The sequence below is a fragment of the Giraffa tippelskirchi genome, chromosome 3 (genome assembly GCF_054371585.1).
Source record: "Giraffa tippelskirchi isolate mGirTip1 chromosome 3, T2T-mGirTip1v1.2.pri, whole genome shotgun sequence".
NCBI lineage: Eukaryota > Metazoa > Chordata > Mammalia > Artiodactyla > Giraffidae > Giraffa > Giraffa tippelskirchi.
Window position 1 is genome coordinate 88,704,438 of NC_137277.1, and position 21,171 is coordinate 88,725,608.

At 40.1% G+C, this 21,171-nt stretch overlaps 1 protein-coding gene, 1 long non-coding RNA gene and 1 other non-coding gene across 6 annotated transcripts in view; 2 read left to right on the plus strand and 1 right to left on the minus strand.

The window, feature by feature from the left end:
* The first annotated feature begins 81 nt into the window (after positions 1-81).
* CFAP210 (cilia and flagella associated protein 210) overlaps positions 82-21,171 on the plus strand; it is an 88,361-nt gene continuing 67,271 nt past the window's right edge. For all 4 annotated transcript variants that reach the window (XM_081577919.1, XM_081577922.1, XM_081577920.1 and 1 more), the window contains exons 1-2: positions 82-129; positions 1,525-1,584. The gene's annotated coding sequence lies outside the window, so the exon portion shown is untranslated. The remainder of the gene's footprint in view (positions 130-1,524; positions 1,585-21,171) is intronic.
* On the minus strand, positions 1,524-19,346 carry LOC145541453 (uncharacterized). Its single transcript, XR_014079031.1, has 3 exons — positions 16,837-19,346; positions 5,545-5,948; positions 1,524-2,956 (listed from the first exon to the last, which is right to left on the minus strand). It is a non-coding gene; the product is annotated as an uncharacterized LOC145541453 (long non-coding RNA).
* On the plus strand, positions 17,120-17,224 carry LOC145543896 (U6 spliceosomal RNA). The gene has a single exon (XR_014081141.1). It is a non-coding gene; the product is annotated as a U6 spliceosomal RNA (small nuclear RNA).

The following is a 21,171-nucleotide window of genomic DNA, read 5'->3' on the forward strand; positions in this document are numbered from 1 at the left end:
ATGGGGGCCGTCCCGGCAAGCCTTGCGGTCAAAGTGGGCGGGGCTTCCGGCGCACCCGAGCCGGCTCCGCCCTGTGAGCATGCGCCTCGGCTGCAAGCTCGCAAGGTCTGAGTCCTGCCCGTTATTTCGGTGAGATTGGGTTACAATGTTCAGCAGCACTTTGGAAGTGTTGGGATAAATATTTATTTTTAAGTATTTCTGGACAGTATTTGTATTTCCAGTCCTTCCTTGGGCTCTCCATTCACATGAAGTGGTTGACTTTTTTCTGACTATACTTTTTAAAAAAGTTGTTTTGATTATCCGTAATAGGTAACCCGTTTTTATGACAAGCAAAAAATTTCATTTTTTAAATGAAAATTCATGGAATCTTAAAGTTGAGAAAAAAAATACAGTAGAGAGTTTGAGAGCTGGAACTCTTGAAATCAGACTGCCTGCGGTCAAATAACAGCTCTCCAGTTTACAGGTTGTGTGACTTTAGAAAGTTACTCAACCTCTCTATCCTTCATATATAAAATGGCGCCAATGATAACTATCTTACACTTTATATAGCTGTCGTGAGTATAAAACATGCTACAACATAGACCTTTTGTCGGGAACTGTGCCTGGCATATAATAGGAGCAGCGTATATTAATCTAAAACAAAAAATGTCGTTTTAAGAGACCAAAATGCCATCCATAATAGTGCAGAAATCTACTGCTCTATTAGAGAGCCTTTTTTTTTGAATCAGCTGCAAATACTGTGGGATCTTAGTTCCCCCACCAGGGATTGAACTCGGGTTCCTCAGTAATGAAAGTCTGGCACCCTAACCACTGGACTGTCAGGGAATTCCCAAGAGCCCCTTTCTATTAGTATACTTTTTGCACAATAATTTTAGTCACTTAAAGGAGTTTCTTCTTGTGGTGAAGCAAATCTTTCCAGCGTTTTCTTGAAAATCTAAAACGTCTGGTGAAATAGTCTGTTAAGTGAGTTCAGAGTTTTTTGGCAGTTCCAAAACAGATCAAATGAATTTATCTGAAAAAAAAAATTTCAGTTATAGATTCAATCCAGACATTACATCAAGCCAATGAGAAAAAATTGAGTTATGCTGAGGTAATTTAAATTCATTAATCATGTTCACTTTTATCCACTCAACAAATATTTATCAAGTCTCTACTTTGTGCCAGACAAAATAAAAACAATTCACTTTTTGATCAAGTTAGTGAGAACATAAGTATTTAATAGGAGAAATCATATGCATGTCAGGGTAGCCCCACTCAGTGGTTCTGAATATTATTTACTCCATGCCTACTAATGTCCTGGTATGGAGCTTGGCAGTGGGAATAAAAAGAAGACCCAGACTCTGCCTAGAGACAGTGACACCTGAACAAACGTCCCTGCTCCTTTATGCCCCCACAATGTCTGGGTAAACTACAGATACAGTCTACTACCAGAAACCACACTTATTGCAGAAGATATATTTATTGTTCCCATCAGGACCCTGGTCCTTTACTCTCCCTTTCTTCTTCCTTGTCTCTCTCTTCTAGGGGCCAAGCTCTATGCAGCTACCACCTTTCAGGGAAAATGGATTCCTGGCTGCACATGAGGTAAGTTCCTTTTTCAGATGAAGCACCAAAAAGCCTCTCTCATGCTGATATCCATTTCTCTCATACTATAACTGTGGAGGATAATATATTAAAGACCATCTTTTTGAGTGTAGACTTAGTAAAAATATTCTGGAGAGTAACCTGGTAATAATATGTGCTAAAGCTTATGATATGCATAGTTGATACCCCCAAAGTCTACTCCTAAAAGTGTATTCTAGGGAAATTTTTACATATGTGCTTAAGAAGGTATGTTCAAGAATATTCATAGGTGCATGGTATATAAATGCAAAGAATTGGAAATACACTAAAGGTCCACCAAAAAAGAATGGGCAACTAAATCCTGGTGTAATTAAACAGTGAACTAATAAACTACACAGTAATGAAAACACATAAACCAAACTACATGCATTAACACTGATGAAATTCACAAACATGATGCTGAATGGAAAAAAATTTTAGAAGAAATATAAGTAGCACCCCTAGCGATTGTGGCAATGAAAAAATCCCTCTACATTTCTAAACAATAACAGATGGTTATTGCTTTTCCCCTTCCTTTTCTCCAATACTGAGAACAATTAGTCTAGGATAATGGCATTATTCTAGCTTAGTTAGGCGTTTAGTTTGAAATATTTGTTAGCCATCCAGGTAGAGGTGTCAAGTGGACAGCTGATAGATGAGTATGCAACTTAGGAGAGAAGGCAAGGTTGGAGATACAAATTTTGGAGTTATTCACATATAGAAAACATTTAAATTCATGACATTATATGAGCTATCCTAGAGAGAGTATAGACAGTGAACATAAGAGCCCAAGACTGAACCTTCTAGCATTCCAACTTTTGGGATATTGGATAAAGTAAGAGGAGCATGCACAGGAACTAGAATAAGCACAGCATTCAGAAAACTAAGATCATGGCATCTGGTCCCATCACTTCATGGAAAATAGATGGGGAAACAGTGGCTGAATTTATTTCTCTGGGCTCCAAAATTATTGCAGATGGTGACTGCAGCCATGAAATTAAAAGACACTTACTCTTTGGAAGGAAAGTCATGACCAACCTAGACAGCATATTAAAAAACAGAGACATTACTTTGTCAACAAAGGTCTGTCTAGTCAAGGCTATGGTTTTTCCAGTAGTCATGTATGGATATGAGAGTTGGACTAGAAAGAAAGCTGAGCGCCGAAGAATTGATGCCTTTGAACTGTGGTGCTGGAGAAGACTCTTGAGAGTCCTTTGGACTTCGAGGAGATCAAATCAGTCCTAGAGTCCCTTGGACTGCAAGGAGATCCCACCAGTTAATCCTAAAGCAGATCAGTCCTGGGTGTTCATTGGAAGGACTGATGTTGAAGCTGAAACTCCAATCCTTTGGCCACCTGATGCGAAGAGCTGACTCACTGGCAAAGACCCTGATGCTGGGAAAGATTGAGGGTGGGAGGAGAAGGGGACTACAGAGGATGAGATGGTTAGATGGCATCACCGACTCAATGGACATGAGTTTGGGTGGACTCCGGGAGTTGGTGATAGACAGGGAGGCCTGGCGTGCTGTGGTTCATGGAGTTGCAAAGTCCGACATGACTGAGCAACTGAACTGAACTGAACTGAACTGAAGTCCTTAAGAGCATAGAGTGCCAAACCAACCCTGATGGCCTCCTAGAATGGATTTACCATTTAATCAAGTTTTTTAAAAAAGCAGATATGTCTTTGCTAGATTGACACAAAAATGTAGATTGCTGGATTTTAGATCTGAGTTAGGCAACACATCTGTCACTAAGTGGCAGAATACGCTAATAAATCAAAGTCCCAGGCCAAAAGCCCCACTCTGAGGCTGCTTGGCTTGTGCTAGACCTTTATGTTTTTGTGTGTATGTAAAATGCATGTCAGAATGCCTAAAAGCCAGAAATCCAGTGTCTCTCTGAGTTTTGGGAATAGGTTGTAGGACAGTTTTTTTTTTTTTTTTTTTTTTGTCTTCCTGCTAATAGATTTTTTAATATATGACAGAATCTTGTTTGAGACCCGCCATTATATAATAGAAAAGTTGGCTTAAAGCTCAACGTTCAGAAAACTAAGATCATGGCATCTGGTCCCATCACTCCATGGGAAATAGATGGGGAAACAGTGGAAACAGTGTCAGACTTTATTTTTTTGGGCTCCAGAATCACTGCAGATGGTGACTGCAGCCATGAAATTAAAAGACGCTTACTCCTTGGAAGGAAGGTTATGGCCAACCTAGATAGCATATTTAAAAGCAGAGACATTACTTTGCCAACAAAAGTCCGTCTAGTCAAGGCTATGGTTTTTCCAGTGGTCATGTATGGATGTGAGAGTTGGACGGTGAAGAAAGCTGAGCGCCGAAGAATTGATGCTTTTGAACTGTGGTGTTGGAGAAGACTCTTGAGAGTCCCTTGGACTGCAAGAAGATCCAATCAATCCATCCTAAAGGAGATCAGTCCTGGGTGTTCACTGGAAGGTCTGATGTTGAAGCTGAAACTCCAATACTTTGGCCACCTCATGCGAAGGGTTGACTCATTGGAAAAGACCCTAATGCTGGGTAGGATTGGGGGCGGGAGGAGAAGGGGACGACAGAGGATGAGATGGTTGGATGGCATCACCGACTCGATGGACATGGGTTTGGGTAGACTCCGGGAGTTGGTGATGGACAGAGAGGCCTGGCGTGCTGCAATTCATGGGGTTGCAAAGAGTCAGACACGACTGAGCGACTGAACTGAACTGATAAAACAAATCACCTGAACATGAGATTCTTGGAGGAAGACTTAGAGCCTGACACTATGTTTGATAATTGGAGGCCTCTAATATCCCCTCAATTATCTACTAATTGTGAGTAACCAAGTTTTCTTGAGTCATTTGCTACATTTGACCCAATGCACAGGTTGCAATGCACGTAAATTGTAAGTAGACCTTATATAGGCAACAGAGAGAGACACAGAGATTCGCTCAGTTCTGTCCAACTCTTTGCAACCCTATGGACTGTATCCAACCATGCTCCTCTGTCCATGGGATTTCCCAGGCAAGAATACTGGGGTGGGTTGCCATGCCCTCCTCCAGGGGAATCTTCCTGACCCAGGGATCGAACATATGGAAATTCATAAAACAGCACAGGTTCTGTACTAAGACTTCGTTTAAAATAAAATATTTGTGACACATAAAGGGAAAAGAAGGAGATTTTGTGGGCAGGGGGCAGGTAGCTGTAAATTTTTTTTTAAACTTTAAAAACAAAAATTATACAAACAGTGAAGTGCGTGAATTTCAAGGGTATGGCTTGATGAAGTTTCACAAATGAACACTACCTTGTAAACACCACCCAAACCAAAAGAACATTTTCAGCACTCTAGAAAGTTCCCTCTTTCAATCAATACCTCCTTAAAAGTAACCAGCACAGATTAGCTTTCCCTGTTCCAGAAAGTCATGTAACTGGAATCATGTAGTAAATATATATGTGGTATATGAATGTACCACAATTGATTTACCAATCCTTCTGTTGGCGGATATTTGGGTGTTACGAATAAGCTGGTCTGAACAGTGTTGTGTATGTCTTTGGGTAGATATGTGTGCTCATTTCTGTGAGGTTTATAGCTAAGAGTGAAATTACTGAGTCACCGGGCAGGCATGTGTTTAGCTTTACTATGTACTGCCAAGTGGCTTACTAAAGTGCTCAGATCATTTTCCACTTGTACCAGCAATATATCTGCTAAGTATCCTGGACAACACCCTATCATTCTTTTTAATTTTGGCCATTCTAATGATGGTGGTTTCTCATTGTGCCTTTAATTTGCATTTCCTTGGTGATTTCTGACTGTAGCCCGCCAGGCTCCTCTGTCCATGGGATTTTCCAGACAAGAATATTGGAGTGGGTTACCATTTCCTTCTCCAAGGGATCTTCCCAACTCAGGGATCAAACTCGTGTCTCCTGCATCGACAGGTGGATTCTTTACCACTGAGCCACCAGGGAAGCCCCACATAGGCAACTACATTGTATTTAAATGATTTACATAGTATTTAGATTGTATCGAAAAAGCAAGAGAGTTCCAGAAAAACATCTATTTCTGCTTTATTGACTATGCCAAAGCCTTTGACTGTGTGGATCACAATAAACTGTGGAAAATTCTGAAAGAGATGGGAATACCAGACCATCTGACCTGTCTCTTGAGAAACCTGTATGCAGGTCAGAAAGCAACAGTTAGAACTGGACATGGAACAACAGACTGGTTCCAAATAGGAAAAGGAGTACATCAAGGCTGTATATTGTCACCCTGCTTATTTAACTTATATGCAGAGTACATCATGAGAAACGCTGGGCTGGAAGAAACACAAGCTGGAATCAAGATGGCCGGGAGAAATATCAGTAACCTCAGATATGCGGATGACACCACCCTTATGGCCGAAAGTGAAGAAGAACTAAAGAGCCTTCTTGATGAAGGTGAAGGAGGAGAGTGAAAAAGTTGGCTTAAAGCTCAACGTTCAGAAAACTAAGATCATGGCATCTGGTCCCATCACTCCATGGGAAATAGATGGGGAAACAGTGGAAACAGTGTCAGACTTTACTTTTTTGGGCTCCAGAATCACTGCTGATGGTGACTGCAGCCATGAAATTAAAAGACGCTTACTCCTTGGAAGGAAGGTTATGGCCAACCTAGATAGCATGTTTAAAAGCAGAGACATTACTTGGCCAACAAAAGTCCGTCTAGTCAAGGCTATAGTTTTTCCAGTGGTCATGTATGGCTGTGAGATTTGGATGGTGAAGAAAGCTGAGCGCCGCAGAATTGATGCTTTTGAACTGTGGTGTTGGAGAAGACTCTTGAGAGTCCCTTGGACTGCAAGGAGATCCAATCAATCCATCCTAAAAGAGATCAATCCTGGGTGTTCATTGGAAGGTCTGATGTTGAAGCTGAAGCTCCAATACTTTGGCCACCTCATGCGAAGAGTTGACTCATTGGAAAAGACCCTAATGCTGGGTAGGATTGGGGGCGGGAGGAGAAGGGGACGACAGAGGATGAGATGGTTGGATGGCATCACCGACTCGATGGACATGGGTTTGGGTAGACTCCGGGAGTTGGTGATGGACAGAGAGGCCTGGCGTGCTGCAATTCATGGGGTCGCAGAGAGTCGGACACGACTGAGCGACTGAACTGAACTGAACTGAGGTATTATAAGTAATCTAGATATGACTTAAAGTATATAAAAGTATGTGTGTAAATTATATACAATACTATGACATTTTATAACAGACTTGAGCATCTGTAGATTTTGGTATCCATAGGGGGTCCTGGAACCAATTCCCTTGCAGATACCAAGGGACAACTGTGTACACACACTCACACATACACACAGATGGAATATTACTCAGCCACACACCATAAAAGAAATCTTAACGTTGGTGAGAACATGGATGGACCTTGAGAACATTGTGCTAAGTGAAATAAGTCAGATAGAGATAGACAAATATGTATTATCTCACTTAATAATGTGGAATCTAAAAAAATAATAGTAATTTTTTAAAAACCCAGTTCATGGTACAGAGAACAGACTGATGGTTGCCAGAGGCAGGGTGCAAGATAGGTGAAATGAGTAAAAGGAGACAAAGGTACAAATTTTCAATTATAAAATAAATAAATCATGGGAATACAACATACAGCATAGTCACTATACTGAGTGATGAAACTAAGGGCAATCATCAGTTAGATCTCTTACACTGTAATTTACTTAATAAATAGTATCCTGTAACCTGCCTTCACTGATCAAACTTGCCTTGATTGTTTCTACAAATTGTGTACTTTTCAAGCTTCACCATGGTTATATAACATTTTTCAAGATTCCTTTAACCATCCCCTATGTTATCTAACATCTCTGACATAGATTGGTTTCTCTGGTATCTCAGTTGGTAAAGAATCTGCCTGCAATGCGGGAGACTTGGGCTCAATCCCTAGGTTGGGAGGATCCCTTGGAGGAGGAAATGACAACCCACTCCAGTATTCTTGCCTGGAGAATCTCATGGACAGAGGAGCCTGATGGGCTACACTCCATAGGGTCACAAGAGTCAGACACAACTTAGCTACTAAACCACCACCACTGACGTATAGGTTGCTATAGTAGTGGCTGCATAAGTTGTTTCTCAGGTAAAATGGACCTAGTATTGCCTAGTTCAAGCCAGTTTAGACCACTGACCATTTAACTAGGCCTGCATAAGTGTCCAGTGGATGACATTTTGATGTCAAAGGGTTAAAACTCCACCTTCAGATTATGCTACCATCCCTATTTTCTGAATGTGCGTCCTCTGAAGAAGCTTGTCATCCAGATACACCTGCACAGAACATTGATTACTTCACTTCTTTCTTGACTCCGATGGTCTTTCTCATACCCCAGACCACCCTGCTTCCTTATCCCATAAGTATCCCGAGTCTCTCGCCTTGGAGTAGGTGAATTTTAGGTTTGTTCTCCCACCTCCTCCATGCTTGCCTGCTTTGTGAATAAACTCATTCTCTGCTGCAAACCTTGGAGCCCCCATGTTTGGCTTGCTGCAGTCTGACAAACAAACCTGATTGGATAGCATTAATACTGTATTGCATGTTGAAAGTTACTGAGAAAGCAAATCTTAAAAGTTCTCATCACAAGGGAACAATTGTAACTATGTATGGTGACTAATGATAACCAGATTTATTGTGGTAAACATTTTGCAATATATATATATATATAAATATAAATATCAAATCATGAGGTTCTACACCTGAAACAAATACAATGTTACGTATCAAGTACACCTCAATTTTAAAAAGAGTAAAGAAAATGGTTAAGATGGTAAAGTCATATGTATATTTCCACATTATAAATTTTTAAAGAATCCAGGTAATAAGCAGCTAAAAAGAAGATAAATCTCCTTGAGACTGGTCTAACAAAGGGCTCATTTCCATGAGCCCTACCACATCCAGGCCATGGGGACAGCTTAGGCTGCTGCCAGACAAAGAGAGAATCCACCCTAACAAGGTGACAAATGAGCCACTGCAGGTGCCACGGCAAGCTTAGGTACTTGTGGCCCTCTGTCCTGACCCCAAAGATTGGCATCAGAGGCAGAAGGCTGTCATACTGTGGCATACTCATTCAGAAGGTCTGGTTCAGATAGATTCAATAATCCTATACTGGATAATCTTTTATGTTTTAAAATTCTATTAAAAAATAAGTAACTTGAAAAGGCAGGTTTATATACTATCACATTCAGTGGAGTGAATGCCTCCTGATTCATCATATGGGTTCTGAGTTCCCATAGATGTGACATGGTTTTCAACAGTAAAGCTTTTTATACTTTTTGTCTCTCTCACTGGAAATTCAGCTCTTTGAGGACACGAGCATATTCCTCAATCTTCTATGAAAGTGATACTCACTGTGCATAAATTGTCTTCTTTTATTAAATATATTTTCTAGTATTCTTGACCAGAAAATCCCACGGACAGAGGAGCCTGGTGGGTTACAGTCCAGGGGATCACAAAGAGTCAGACATGACTGAACACACACACACACACCACACACACACATTAAATATGTTTACTGTAAAAACAGTGGTGGATGATATAATTTAGTAAGCTGAAAACTGGACCATTGAATCTGGCCTGGGTTCAGGGAATAGAGACTAAAGACTTGGCCTTCACTCAAGTTGCTATTACTTTGATTTTGTTCTGAATAAGCTAACAAGCAGAGTGAAAGATACAAACAAGATATACATGCCAGAGAGTGAATGTGTCTTCCCATAGCCTCTCTTGTGTCTTTCATAAGGCACCCAAAGTTTGCATTTCTTAACAATTCTGCAGGTGGGATACCCCTCAAGTCAAAGCCTCAGGAACAACTTAGACTATCATAGAAGGTGATTACCTTGAGACTCAGTGAGCCATGAGGCCAGGCCTAACTGCCATGTTCTGGGCCTTGAAATTCTTATGCCCGCAGTCAGGCAGTCTCCCATTTCCTCTGAGTACAAGGGAGGGCCTGGGAGTGCTCCGTTGCATCTTTTTGGGTTTTTCATGGGCAGGCCTTTTGAAAAACAATAGGAAACCCATACATGAAATTTAACCCAAGTATCATCAAGCAAGGGCTTCCCTGATGGCTCAGATGGCAAAGCATCTGTCTGCAGTGAGGGAGACCCAAGTTCAACCCCTGGGTTGGGAAGATCCCCTGGAGAAGGAAATGGCAGCCCACTCCAGTACTCTTGCCTGGAAAATCCCATGGATGGAGAAGCCTAGTAGGCTACAATCCATGGGGTCACAAAGAGTCAGACATGAGTGAGCAACTTCACTTTCACTTTCATCATCAAGCAATGTATTAATATATAGAAAATTATGGTTGCTATTGCTTAGACTATCTGACCTGTCTCTTGAGAAACCTGTATGCAGGTCAGGAAGCAACAGTTAGAACTGGACATGGAACAACAGACTGGTTCCAAATAGGAAAAGGAGTACGTCAAGGCTGTATATTGTCACCCTGCTTATTTAACTTATATGCAGAGTACATCATGAGAAACGTTGGGCTGGAAGAAACACAAGCTGGAATCAAGATGGCCGGGAGAAATATCAATAACCTCAGATATGCGGATGACACCACCCTTATGGCAGAAAGTGAAGAAGAACTAAAGAGCCTCTTGATGAAGGTGAAAGAGGAGAGTGAAAAAGTTGGCTTAAAGCTCAACGTTCAGAAAACTAAGATCATGGCATCTGGTCCCATCACTTCATGGGAAATAGATGGGGAAACAGTGGAAACAGTGTCAGACTTTATTTTTTGGGGCTCCAAAATCACTGCTGATGGTGATTGCAGCCATGAAATTAAAAGACGCTTACTCCTTGGAAGGAAGGTTATGGCCAACCTAGATAGCATATTTTAAAGCAGAGACATTACTTTGCCAACAAAAGTCCGTCTAGTCAAGGCTATGGTTTTTCCAGTGGTCATGTATGGATGTGATAGTTGGCCAGTGAAGAAAGCTGAGCACTGCAGAATTGATGCTTTTGAACTGTGGTGTTGGAGAAGACTCTTGAGAGTCCCTTGGACTGCAAGGAGATCCAATCAATCCATCCTAAAAGAGATCAATCCTGGGTGTTCATTGGAAGGACTGATGTTGAAGCTGAAACTCCAATACTTTGGCCACCTCATGCGAAGAGTTGACTCATTGGAAAAGACCCTAATGCTGGGTAGGATTGGGGGCGGGAGGAGAAGGGGACGACAGAGGATGAGATGGTTGGATGGCATCACCAACTCGATGGACATGGGTTTAGGTAGACTCCGGGAGTTGGTGATGGACAGAGAGGCCTGGCGTGCTGCAATTCATGGGGTCGCAAAGAGTCGGACACGACTGAGCGACTGAACTGAACGGATTGCTTAGTTTTAACATGAATTGTTAATTCCACAAATAAACATGGCCTGCCTACCATGTGTTTGACTCTGAAGATACCAAAGTAAATGAAACAGCCTCTGCCTCCTGTATCAGGAAAGCTTGGAGTCTTGTTAAATTCATTGTGCCTTTCTCTAAGACCTTTACTTTACTGAGGGTGGACAGGAAAAAAACAGGATACACTGGTTTGAAACTTTTTTTTAAAGTTTATTATCAGTAATTCCAGGTTGTTTAATAACCTTTTGATCTCTCTTGGTTTTCCCCTATCCCTCTGTCCTCTGCTATTTCCCCTAAAATAAGACTTAGTGTCTGTTTTCATTAACTGGGTATGTTTCCTCTGAAAACAAGGCTGTGTGCGTGCTCAGTCGCTAAGTCGTGTCCAACTCTTTGAGACCCAATGGACTATAGCTTGCCAGGCTCCTCTGTCCATGGAATTCCCAAGCAAGAATATTAGAGTGTGTTGCTGTTTTCTTCTCCAGGAGATCTTCCTGACCCAGGGATCAAACCTGAGGCTCCTGCACTGGCAGGCCGATTCTTTACCACCAAACCACCTGGGAAGCCTGAAAACAGAGCTGAGGGTTATCAACTTCAAAGATTCTTCCTCTTTTGTCTCTGGCTAAAGCAAACTTTGGGAGACTTAACAAGAATATGCAGAGATTTATTCTAGTTCTTAGAGTGCTAGAAAGGACCACTGACAGAGACAGTCAGAACTTCATCATTTTAGAATGTCAGGAGTGTATTGTGGAAGATCAAATGTGGACATGTGAGTCAACCAGTAGTAGGCTTTGTACAATCGCAAATTCCAGATTAATATGAAGAAAATGAACTTGTTTTCATGAAAATTCACCTTTTCTATTTCTTATGAATTTGTTGCTTAATGAGTGCATATACTTCTTTCTATAATTGTTCCTGGATTTTGTAGATGCAAAATATTCTAAAAGAATTAACTAAGCCTAGGGAAAATCCTTTTACATAGTAAGTATACAAAAGATCTCAGAGTATACATACCTCAGGGCCTTTGAACTATTTGCTTTCAAAGTTCTAGTCTTTCTTCCTTCAGGCCCGAGCACAAATGTCATCATATCAGAGAGAACTTTGCTGACCACCATATATAAATAGAACCCCTCTCACAATTTTGCCATTCCATCTTCTTCACCCAGATTTAATTTTTTCATAACATTTATCACCAACTTCTTTTTCAGTTTCACTAAGATATAATTGACATACAGCACTGTATAAGTTTAAGGTATACAGCATAATGATTTGACTTACATATATCTTGAAATGATTACAATACATTTTTTTAACTTAATCTTGGAGCTTGCTCAAGTATTATGGCTGTATAATATTCCATTGTGCAGTAGTGTCTTAATTTAAATAATTTTACATGGACATGTAGATTGTTCTCAGTCTTTTCCTGTTCCAAACAATCTTGCAATAGATAAACTTGTATACGTGCTATTTCACACATATGTAAATACATCTGTAAGATAAATCCCTAGATATGCCTTTAGATATTAGAGTGATAAATAACACTCTTCATCTTCACCCAGGTTTCTGAGCCAATTGAGACATAAATCAAAAGCATTAGGCAGATAGGTGATCAAAAGTATGACCTTTATTACTGATAAGATCTGATGCTAAAGAATGTGACTTACATTTACTTACATAAGAGGGCTTCCTAATTCTGAATCTCTCCATTTAATCATAGGTAATGTTGGTCACCTAGAGGCCTCTCAGAGCAGGTTTTGGAGAGAGAAAGGGCTGAGGGGAGCCTTCCCTGTTTATTCTTTACAAATGTAATAATTATAATAGACAAGTCATCCCTGGTGCAGTCATTATGGAAAACAGTATGGAGATACCTCAAGAAATTAAAAACAGAATGACCATAAGACCTAGAAATTCCACTTGCAGGTATTTATCTGAAGAAAATGAAAACACCAATTAGAAAGGACACAAGCATTATTTACAACAGCCAAGATACGGAAGCAATCTAAATGCCAATCAATAGATGAATGGATAAAGAAGATTTTGTATATATTTATATAATGGAATATTACTCAGCCAAAAGAATGAAATCTTGCCATTTGTGACAACATGAATGGACCTTGAGGGTATTATGCTAAGTGAAATAATTCACAGAAAGACAAATACTGTATGAGTTCACTTATATGTGGAATCTATGAAACAAATGAATAAATGTAGCGAAACAGAAGTGGTTGTAAATATAGAGAACAAACAAGTGGTTGCCAGAGGGTGGGGAAGTGAGGGGAGGAAAGAAATAGATGAAGGATATTAAGAGGTACAAACTTCCAGTTGCAAAATAAATGGGTCACAGATATGAAAAATACAGTGTGGGGAATATAGTCAATGAATGTAATACTTTGTATGGTGATATATCATGACTAGACTTATTGTGGTGATTATTTTGAAATATGGAATCACTGTTTTGTCTGTCAGGAAGTAGTAAAGTGTTGTGGGTCAATTATACTTCAAAAACAAACTCATAGAAAAAGAGGTCAAATTTGTAATTACTAGAGAGAGGGGGTGGGGTGGGGGAATTGGATGAAGACAGTTAAAAGATACAAACTTCAATTTACAAGGTAAATAAGTACTAGGAATGTAATGTGCAATGTGCAACACGATAAATATAATTAACGCTGCTGTATGTTAGATATGAAAGTTTTTAGGAGAGTAAATTCTAAGAGTTCTCATCACAAAGAAAAGGTTTTATATATTTCTCTAAATTTTTATCTATATGAGATGAAGGATGGTCATTAAACTTACCGTGATGATCATTCTGTGATGTATGTCAGATCTTTGTGTTGTAGATCTTAATGTTACACAGCGCTGTATGTCACATGTCACGTATCTCAAAAAAACAGGAATTAAAAAATGAACAACAGCAAAATGATAGTCATTCCTCCTTCTCTAGGAAGAAACAAGGTGGGGGTGCTAAACTAGGAGAGCTACTTCCACATGGAAGGGCCATCAGGAGAGGGGAAGAAGCGTTCCCACCCTAACAAAGAACTCTTCTGATTCAAAAGGATTTGCATTTATATTACAGATCAGTGAAGCAGGATAGAAAGCCCAGAAATAAACCCACACACTTATGGTCAATTAATCTATGACAAAGAAGGCAAGAATATACAAAAAAGAAAAGACAGTCTCTTCAATAAGTGGTGCCGGCGGACTTCCCTGGTGGCTCAGTGGATGAGAATCTGCCTGCCAATGCAGGGGACACAGGTTTGATCCCTGGTCCAGGAAGATTCCACATGCCACAGAGCAACTAAGCCCTTGTGCTGCAACTACTGAAGCCCATGCGCCTAGAGCCTATGCTCTGCAACAGGAGAAGTCACTGCAATGAGAAGCCTGCACACAGCAATGAGGAGTAGCCTCCACTGTCCCCAACTAGAGAAAGCCCGAGTGCAACAACGAAGATCCAGCACAAAAAAAAATAAAATTAATTAATTAATATTTTTCAGAAAGAAAATATATTTTAAAAAATAAGTGGTGCTAGGAAACCTGGACAGCTACATGGAAAAGAGTAAAATTAGAACATTTTCTCACACCATATACCAAACAAGCTCAAAATGAATTAAAGAACTAAATGTAAAACCAGATACTATAAAACTACTAGAAGAAAACATAGGCAGAACACTCTTTGACATAAATCACAGCAGTATATTTTTTGGATTTGTCTGCTAGAGTAATGGAAATAAGAGCAAAAATAAGCAAATGGAACCTAATTAAACTTAAAAGCTTCTGCACAGCAAAGGAAACCATAAAAAAATGAAAACACAGCTTACAGACTGTGAGAAAATATTTGAAAGATGCTACTGACAAGGGATTAATTTCCAAAATACACAAAATATTAAAAAACAAATAACCCAATCAAAAAATGGACAGAAGACTTAAATAGACATTTCTCCAAAGGAGACATACAGATAGTCAACCGGCATATGAAAAGATCCTCAATATCGCTAATTATTAGAGAAACACAAATTAAAACTATGATGAGATATCACTTCACACCAGTCAGAATGGCCATCATTAAAAAGTCTACAAGGCTTCCCTAGTGGGTCATGTGGTAAAGAATCCACCTGCCTGTGCAGGAGACACTGGCTTGATCTCTGATCTGGGAAGATCCCACATGCTGCAGAGCAAATAAGCCTATGTGCCACAACTATCAATAGTGTGCTCTAGAACCTGGGAGCCACAACAACCACGCCCACGTGCTGCAACTGCTGTAGCCCGTACACCCTAGAACCCGTGCCCTGCAGCATGAGAAGCCACCACAATGTGAAGCCTGTGCACCGTAAATAGAGAAAAGCCTGCACAGCAACAAAGACCCAGCTCAGCCATAAATAAATGAATAGAATTATTTTTTTAAAGTCTACAAATAATGCTGAAGAGGATATGGAGCAATACTACACTGTTGGTGGGAATGTAAATTGGTACAACCACTATGGAAAACAGTATGGAGGTTTCTTGAACAACTACAGAAAGAGTTATCATGTGATCCTGCAATCCCACTGCTGGGCATGTGTCTGGAGAAAACTCCAATTCAAAAAGACACATGTACCCCAATGTTCTTAGCAGTACTATTTACAAGACATGGAAGCAACTTAAATGTCCATCTACAGATGAATGGATAAAGAAGACATGGTATATATACAATAGAATATTACTCAGCCACAAAAAAGAATGAAATGACGACATTTGTAATAACATAAGATGGAACTACAGACAATAATATGAAATGAAGTAAGTAAACAGAGAAAGACAAATATCTTGTGATATCAACTACATGTGGAATCTAAAAAAATTATACAAATGAATTTACTTACAAAACTGAAATAGACTCAGACATAAAAAACAAACTTATGGCTACCAAATGGGATAGTGTGGAGGCAGGAGTAGAGACAAATTAGGAGTTTGGGATTAATATATATATACTATATATAAAATAGATGAACAACAAAGGTCTACTGTATAGCGTGCCTACATGCTGTCATTTCAGTTGTGTCCAAATCTTTGCAACCTCATGGACTGTAGCCCACCAGGCTCCCCTGTCCATGGAATTCTCCAGACAAGAATAGTGGAGTGGGTTGCCATGCCCTCCTCCAGGGGCTCTTCCCAACTCAGGGATCAAACCCAAGTCTCTTATGACTTCTCAGTTGCCAGGTGGGTTCTTTACCACTAGCACCACCTGGGAAGCCCCTACTGTATAGCACAGGATGAATGAGTGAGTGAAGTTGCTCAGTAGTGTCTGACTCTTGGTGATCTTATGGGCTGTAGCCTCCCAGGCTCCTCTGTCCACGGGATTCTCCAGGCAAGAATACTAGAGTGGGTTGCCATTTCCTTCTCCATAGGATCTTCTGGACCCAGGGATTGAACTCAGGTTTCCCGCATTGCAGGCAGACTTTTTACCGTCTGAGCCACCAGGGAATCCTAAATCACTTTGCAGTACACTTGAAAATAGCACATAGTAAATTAAATATACTTCAGTTTCAGTTCAGTTCAGTTCAGTCGCTCAGTTGTGTCCGACTCTTTGTGACCCTATGAACTGCAGCACACCAGGCCTCCCTGTCTATCACCAACTGCTGGAATCTACCCAAACCCATGTCCATTGAGTCGGTGATGCCATCCAACCATCTCATCCTCTGTCGTCCCCTTCTCCTCCCACCCTCAATCTTTCCTAGCATCAGGGTCTTTTCAAATGAGTCAGCTCTTCGCATCAGATGGCCAAAGTACTGGAGTTTCAGCTTCAACATCAGTCCTTCCAATGAACACCCAGGACTGATCCACTTTAGGATGGACTTGTTGGATCTCCTTGCAGTCCAAGGGACTCTCAAGAGTCTTCTCCAGCACCACAGTTCAAAAGCATCAATTCTTCGTCGCTCAGCGTTCTTTATAGTCCAACTCTCACATCCATACATGCCTACTGGAAAAACCATAGCCTTCACTAGACGGACCTTTGTGGACAAAGTAATGCCTCTGCTTTTTAAGAAAGGTTAAATGGCCTGGTTCAAAATTGGGAAAGGAATACGTCAAGTCTGTATATTGTCATCATGCTTATTTAACTTATATGCAGAGAACATCATGTGAAATGCTAGGCTGGATGAAGTACAAGCCTGAATCAAGATTGCTGGGAGTGCTCGCTTCCAGCACATATACTAAAATTGGAGTAATACAGGGAAGATTAGGAAGGCCCCTGCCCAAAAATGACACGCGAATTCATGAAGCATTCCATATTTTTGACGTTTGACAGGAAACAATAAAATTCTGTAAAGCAATTATCCTTCAGTTAAAAATAAATAAATTAAAAAAAAAAGATTGCTGGGAGAAATATCAATAACCTCAGATATGCACATGATACCACCCTAATGGCAGAAAGAGAAGAGAAATTAAAGAGCCTCTTGATGAAAGTGAAAGAAGACAATGCAAAAGCTGGCTTAAAACTCAACATTCAAAAAACAAAGATTGTGGCATCCAGTCCCATCACTTCATGGCAAATAGATGGGGAAACAATGGAAACAGTGACAGACTTTATTTTCTTGGGCTCCACAATCAATGTGGATGGTGACTAAAGCCATGAAATTAAAAGACGCTTGCTCCTTGGAAGAAAAGCTATGACAAACCTAGACAGCATATTAAAAAAGCAGAGACATTACTTTACTGACAAAGGTCCATATAGTCAAAGCTATGGTTTTTCCAGTAGTCAGGTACCGATGTGAGAGGTGGACCGTAAAAAAGGCTGAGTGCCAAAGAATTGATGCCTTCGAACTGTGGTGTTGGAAAAGACTCTTGAGAGTCCCTTGGACTGCAAGGAGATCCAACCAGTCAATCCTAAAGGAAATCAACCCTGAATATTCATTGGAAGGACTGACGCTGAAGCTGAAGCTCCAATACTTTGGCCACCTGATGCAAAGAGATGACTCACTGGAAAAGACCCTGATGCTGGGAAAAATTGAAGGCAGGAGAAGGGAACAACAGAGGACTAAAAGGTTGGATGGCATCACCGACTCAACGAACATGAGTTTGAGCAAACTCCAGGAAATAGTGAAGGACCGGGAATCCTGGTGTGCTGCAGTCCATGGCATTGCAGAGCTGGACATGACTGAGAGACTGAACAACAACAAAACTCCTTCCAGGTGAGCACCAATATAGGCCCAGACACATGTGAAAATGTAATATAAAAGTTTTCCAATTATCTGGTTTTCTACTCATGTTTCAGTACCTGAGGTTTTAACCTTGCTTCTTTATCTTCAAATATAGCACACCAGATTTTAATTATAGTAGCTTATAATAGCTTTATAGCATTTTAGTATCTGGCAGAGACAGTTAATGGTTCCAGTATCTGTTACCTCCTTCTTTCTCTCTATAACAAGACTCTAAGCTTCTGCCTGAGCATGTGACTCTCCATCTTTGTGTCCACCTACAACAGCACACATGCGTACTATTGGAAGGACATAGACTTTATCTCCAAATAAAATGGAGAGTCATCACAGGGATTTGCACAGAGGAGTGACATGATCAGGGTCTCTCTGTTGTCAGCATTATTTGCTCATCAGCAAAACCTGGTGAGTACAAGGCAAGGCATTTCTCAAATAGAACCAGACCAGACCTAAAGCTGCTCTACAAGTTGAGACTAGGATGACAGAGAACTGAGTGGGTGGCTCTCCCTTGGCCTCACTCCAGTTCTTCTAAACGTTTGGGTTTTACAGAAAGGGAAGGGGAATGGAAAGGGAAGGAGCCTGATGAGAGCTTCGGATCTTAGATTTATGAGACAGGATGCTATGCTGCTTCCAGAGATTTTTTTTTTTTACTTTCTGGCAGTTGTTTTCTCATAAAACTTTGAGCTTCCTCATTGAAAAAGATTTCAAAGCTTCAGCTCATCCACTGCAATGGCCAGGAACATCTTTATTTATAACTTATGGAGTAAAAACACAGGTTCAAAAATAAATACATTTTTAAAAAAGTAGGTTCACAGAAGGCGGATGTCATTATGGAAAGATGCCCAGTTAGAACTACTTTTTAAAACATTACAGGTGCACTGATGAAAAACACAAATAGGAAATACAAAGCCACAAAACACACTGGAAGACTGAAGTTGTGTCCAGCCAAGAGAGTAATGATAATTTATATTGGGCACAATTTTGATTTAAACTTTCTAACAATTCTGTGAACTAAGTGTGTGCTGTGATTTTGGTGGAGCTGAGGAAATGCCTGGACACAATGGGGCTTCTAAACAGTGGGCAATTTCAGCCCCAAACCTTCTAAGAGAACTTTCTTCTTGTTTAAGAGACCAAGGTTATGGACTCTGTCATGTTGCCTTCCTAACTTCTTTTAAAAGCAAAGATTAAAAAAAAAAAAAAACACCAGATACATTGTTAAACCAGTAACTTTGGGTTTCCATTCCTACTTAACAACACTAGAAAATAACTGTATGTGTCCTTTGTGGTGTTGGAGAAGACTCTTGAGAGTCCCTTGGACTGAAAGGAGATGCAACCAGTCAATCCTAAAGGAAATCAATCCTGAATAGTCATTGGAAGGACTGATGCTGAAGCTGAAGCTCCAATACTTTGGCCACCTGATGCAAAGAACTGACTCATCGGAAAAGACCCTGATGCTGGGAAAAATTGAAGGTAGGAGAAGGGGACAACAGAGGATGATATGGTTGGATGACATCACCAAGTTAATGGATATGAGTTTGAGTAAGCTCCAGGAGTTGGTGATGGACAGGGAAGCCTGGCATGCTGCAGTCCATGGCATTACAGAGAGTCGGACACAACTGAGCGACTGAACTGAACTTTGTGTTCACTGGACTTGCTGTTAGGCCGAGTGGGAAATGTTATCCGAAAAAGTCTTATAAGCTCTTGGCTGAGCCTCCAAAATTAAATGTCTTTTGCTAGAAATTAGAAGATATAAAAGCAGAAAGAAGCTCTAATAAGGACTGTATTTCAGAAACTTTTAAAAATTATGAAGAACAAAGTGCTCTAAAACTTTACTTTTAAGGTATGTTTAGAGTTCCTGACTGGGATTATTTACCATTCTTTTCTTCTGTTTGATGTAAAGTCTCAGGTAGTAGTTAGTCAGTTTCAACCTCACCTTCCCATTTACTTTCTATTTGGAATTTTGAAGAAGTCCAAAATTATTGAAAATTCATACCCAAACTGCTTGTTGGTATTATTATTCTGAGAATGATGTGTGTGTGTGTGTGTGTGTGTGTGTGTGTGTGTGTGTGTGAGAGAGAGAGAGAGAGAGAGAGAGAGAGGAATAAAACGAATTATAAAGTGATTTTTTAATTCTATTATGCCAGGTGACTTTGAGAACCAGGATACTTTCTGTGAAAAAAAAAGGCTACAGATATTGGGCTAGAAAAGACTAGGTAAATACCCTGTGGAGCTTTTACCACTGCCTGACAATGCTGGGACCTTAGAGATTTTTAACTGTAATTATCTCTCTCCTATATTTAGTATTTTTATTATTATGCATTTTAATTCTAGGCCTAGAAACATGGGACAATCTAGTAGCAAGACTGTGGTCTTGAAATACCAGTTTTCACTGCAAGAAATCAGGGCTGCTTGGAGAAATGGCTGATTACAGGTTTGAGGTGGGAAATGTTCAAGATGAGCCAGGAGAATCTCGTCACACCAGATAGCAAAGGAACCGTCAAAAACTACTGGGGCTGTGCCAAAAGGAACTGGGAAGCAATCTGCAGAGCCTTTCACTGGCTCATGATGTTTATCATCAATAAGAGTAAAGCATCAATAAGAGTAACTGCAATGGACTGAAAGATGCTAAGTACATTTAAATCCATGAGTTCATAATGATTTTAAAAAGTAATAAATCTAATAAATCACCTTTGAAGGATGCTAACAACTATTCATTTTGCAAACTGGTACATAAAGTTAGGAATCAAGCCATTTCTTTTACCTTTCCCATACAAACTATACCTCCAGGTAAACAACTAGTAAGTGAAGGAAGGTTTCTCTTTATAGAAGTATTTCAACAAATACACCAAGAAGAGAAAGCACTGGAAATCACCATTTTACAATCCCTAATGAATTAAGGATTGGGTATTGAGCATCTATGGCTGCTAACATCTGAAAGAGACAATTATGTCTTTTGATGAAGGAACACATCACCACCTGTGAAGCAGTTTTGACCAAAAAAAAAGAAAAGAAAAATGAAATCTGAATC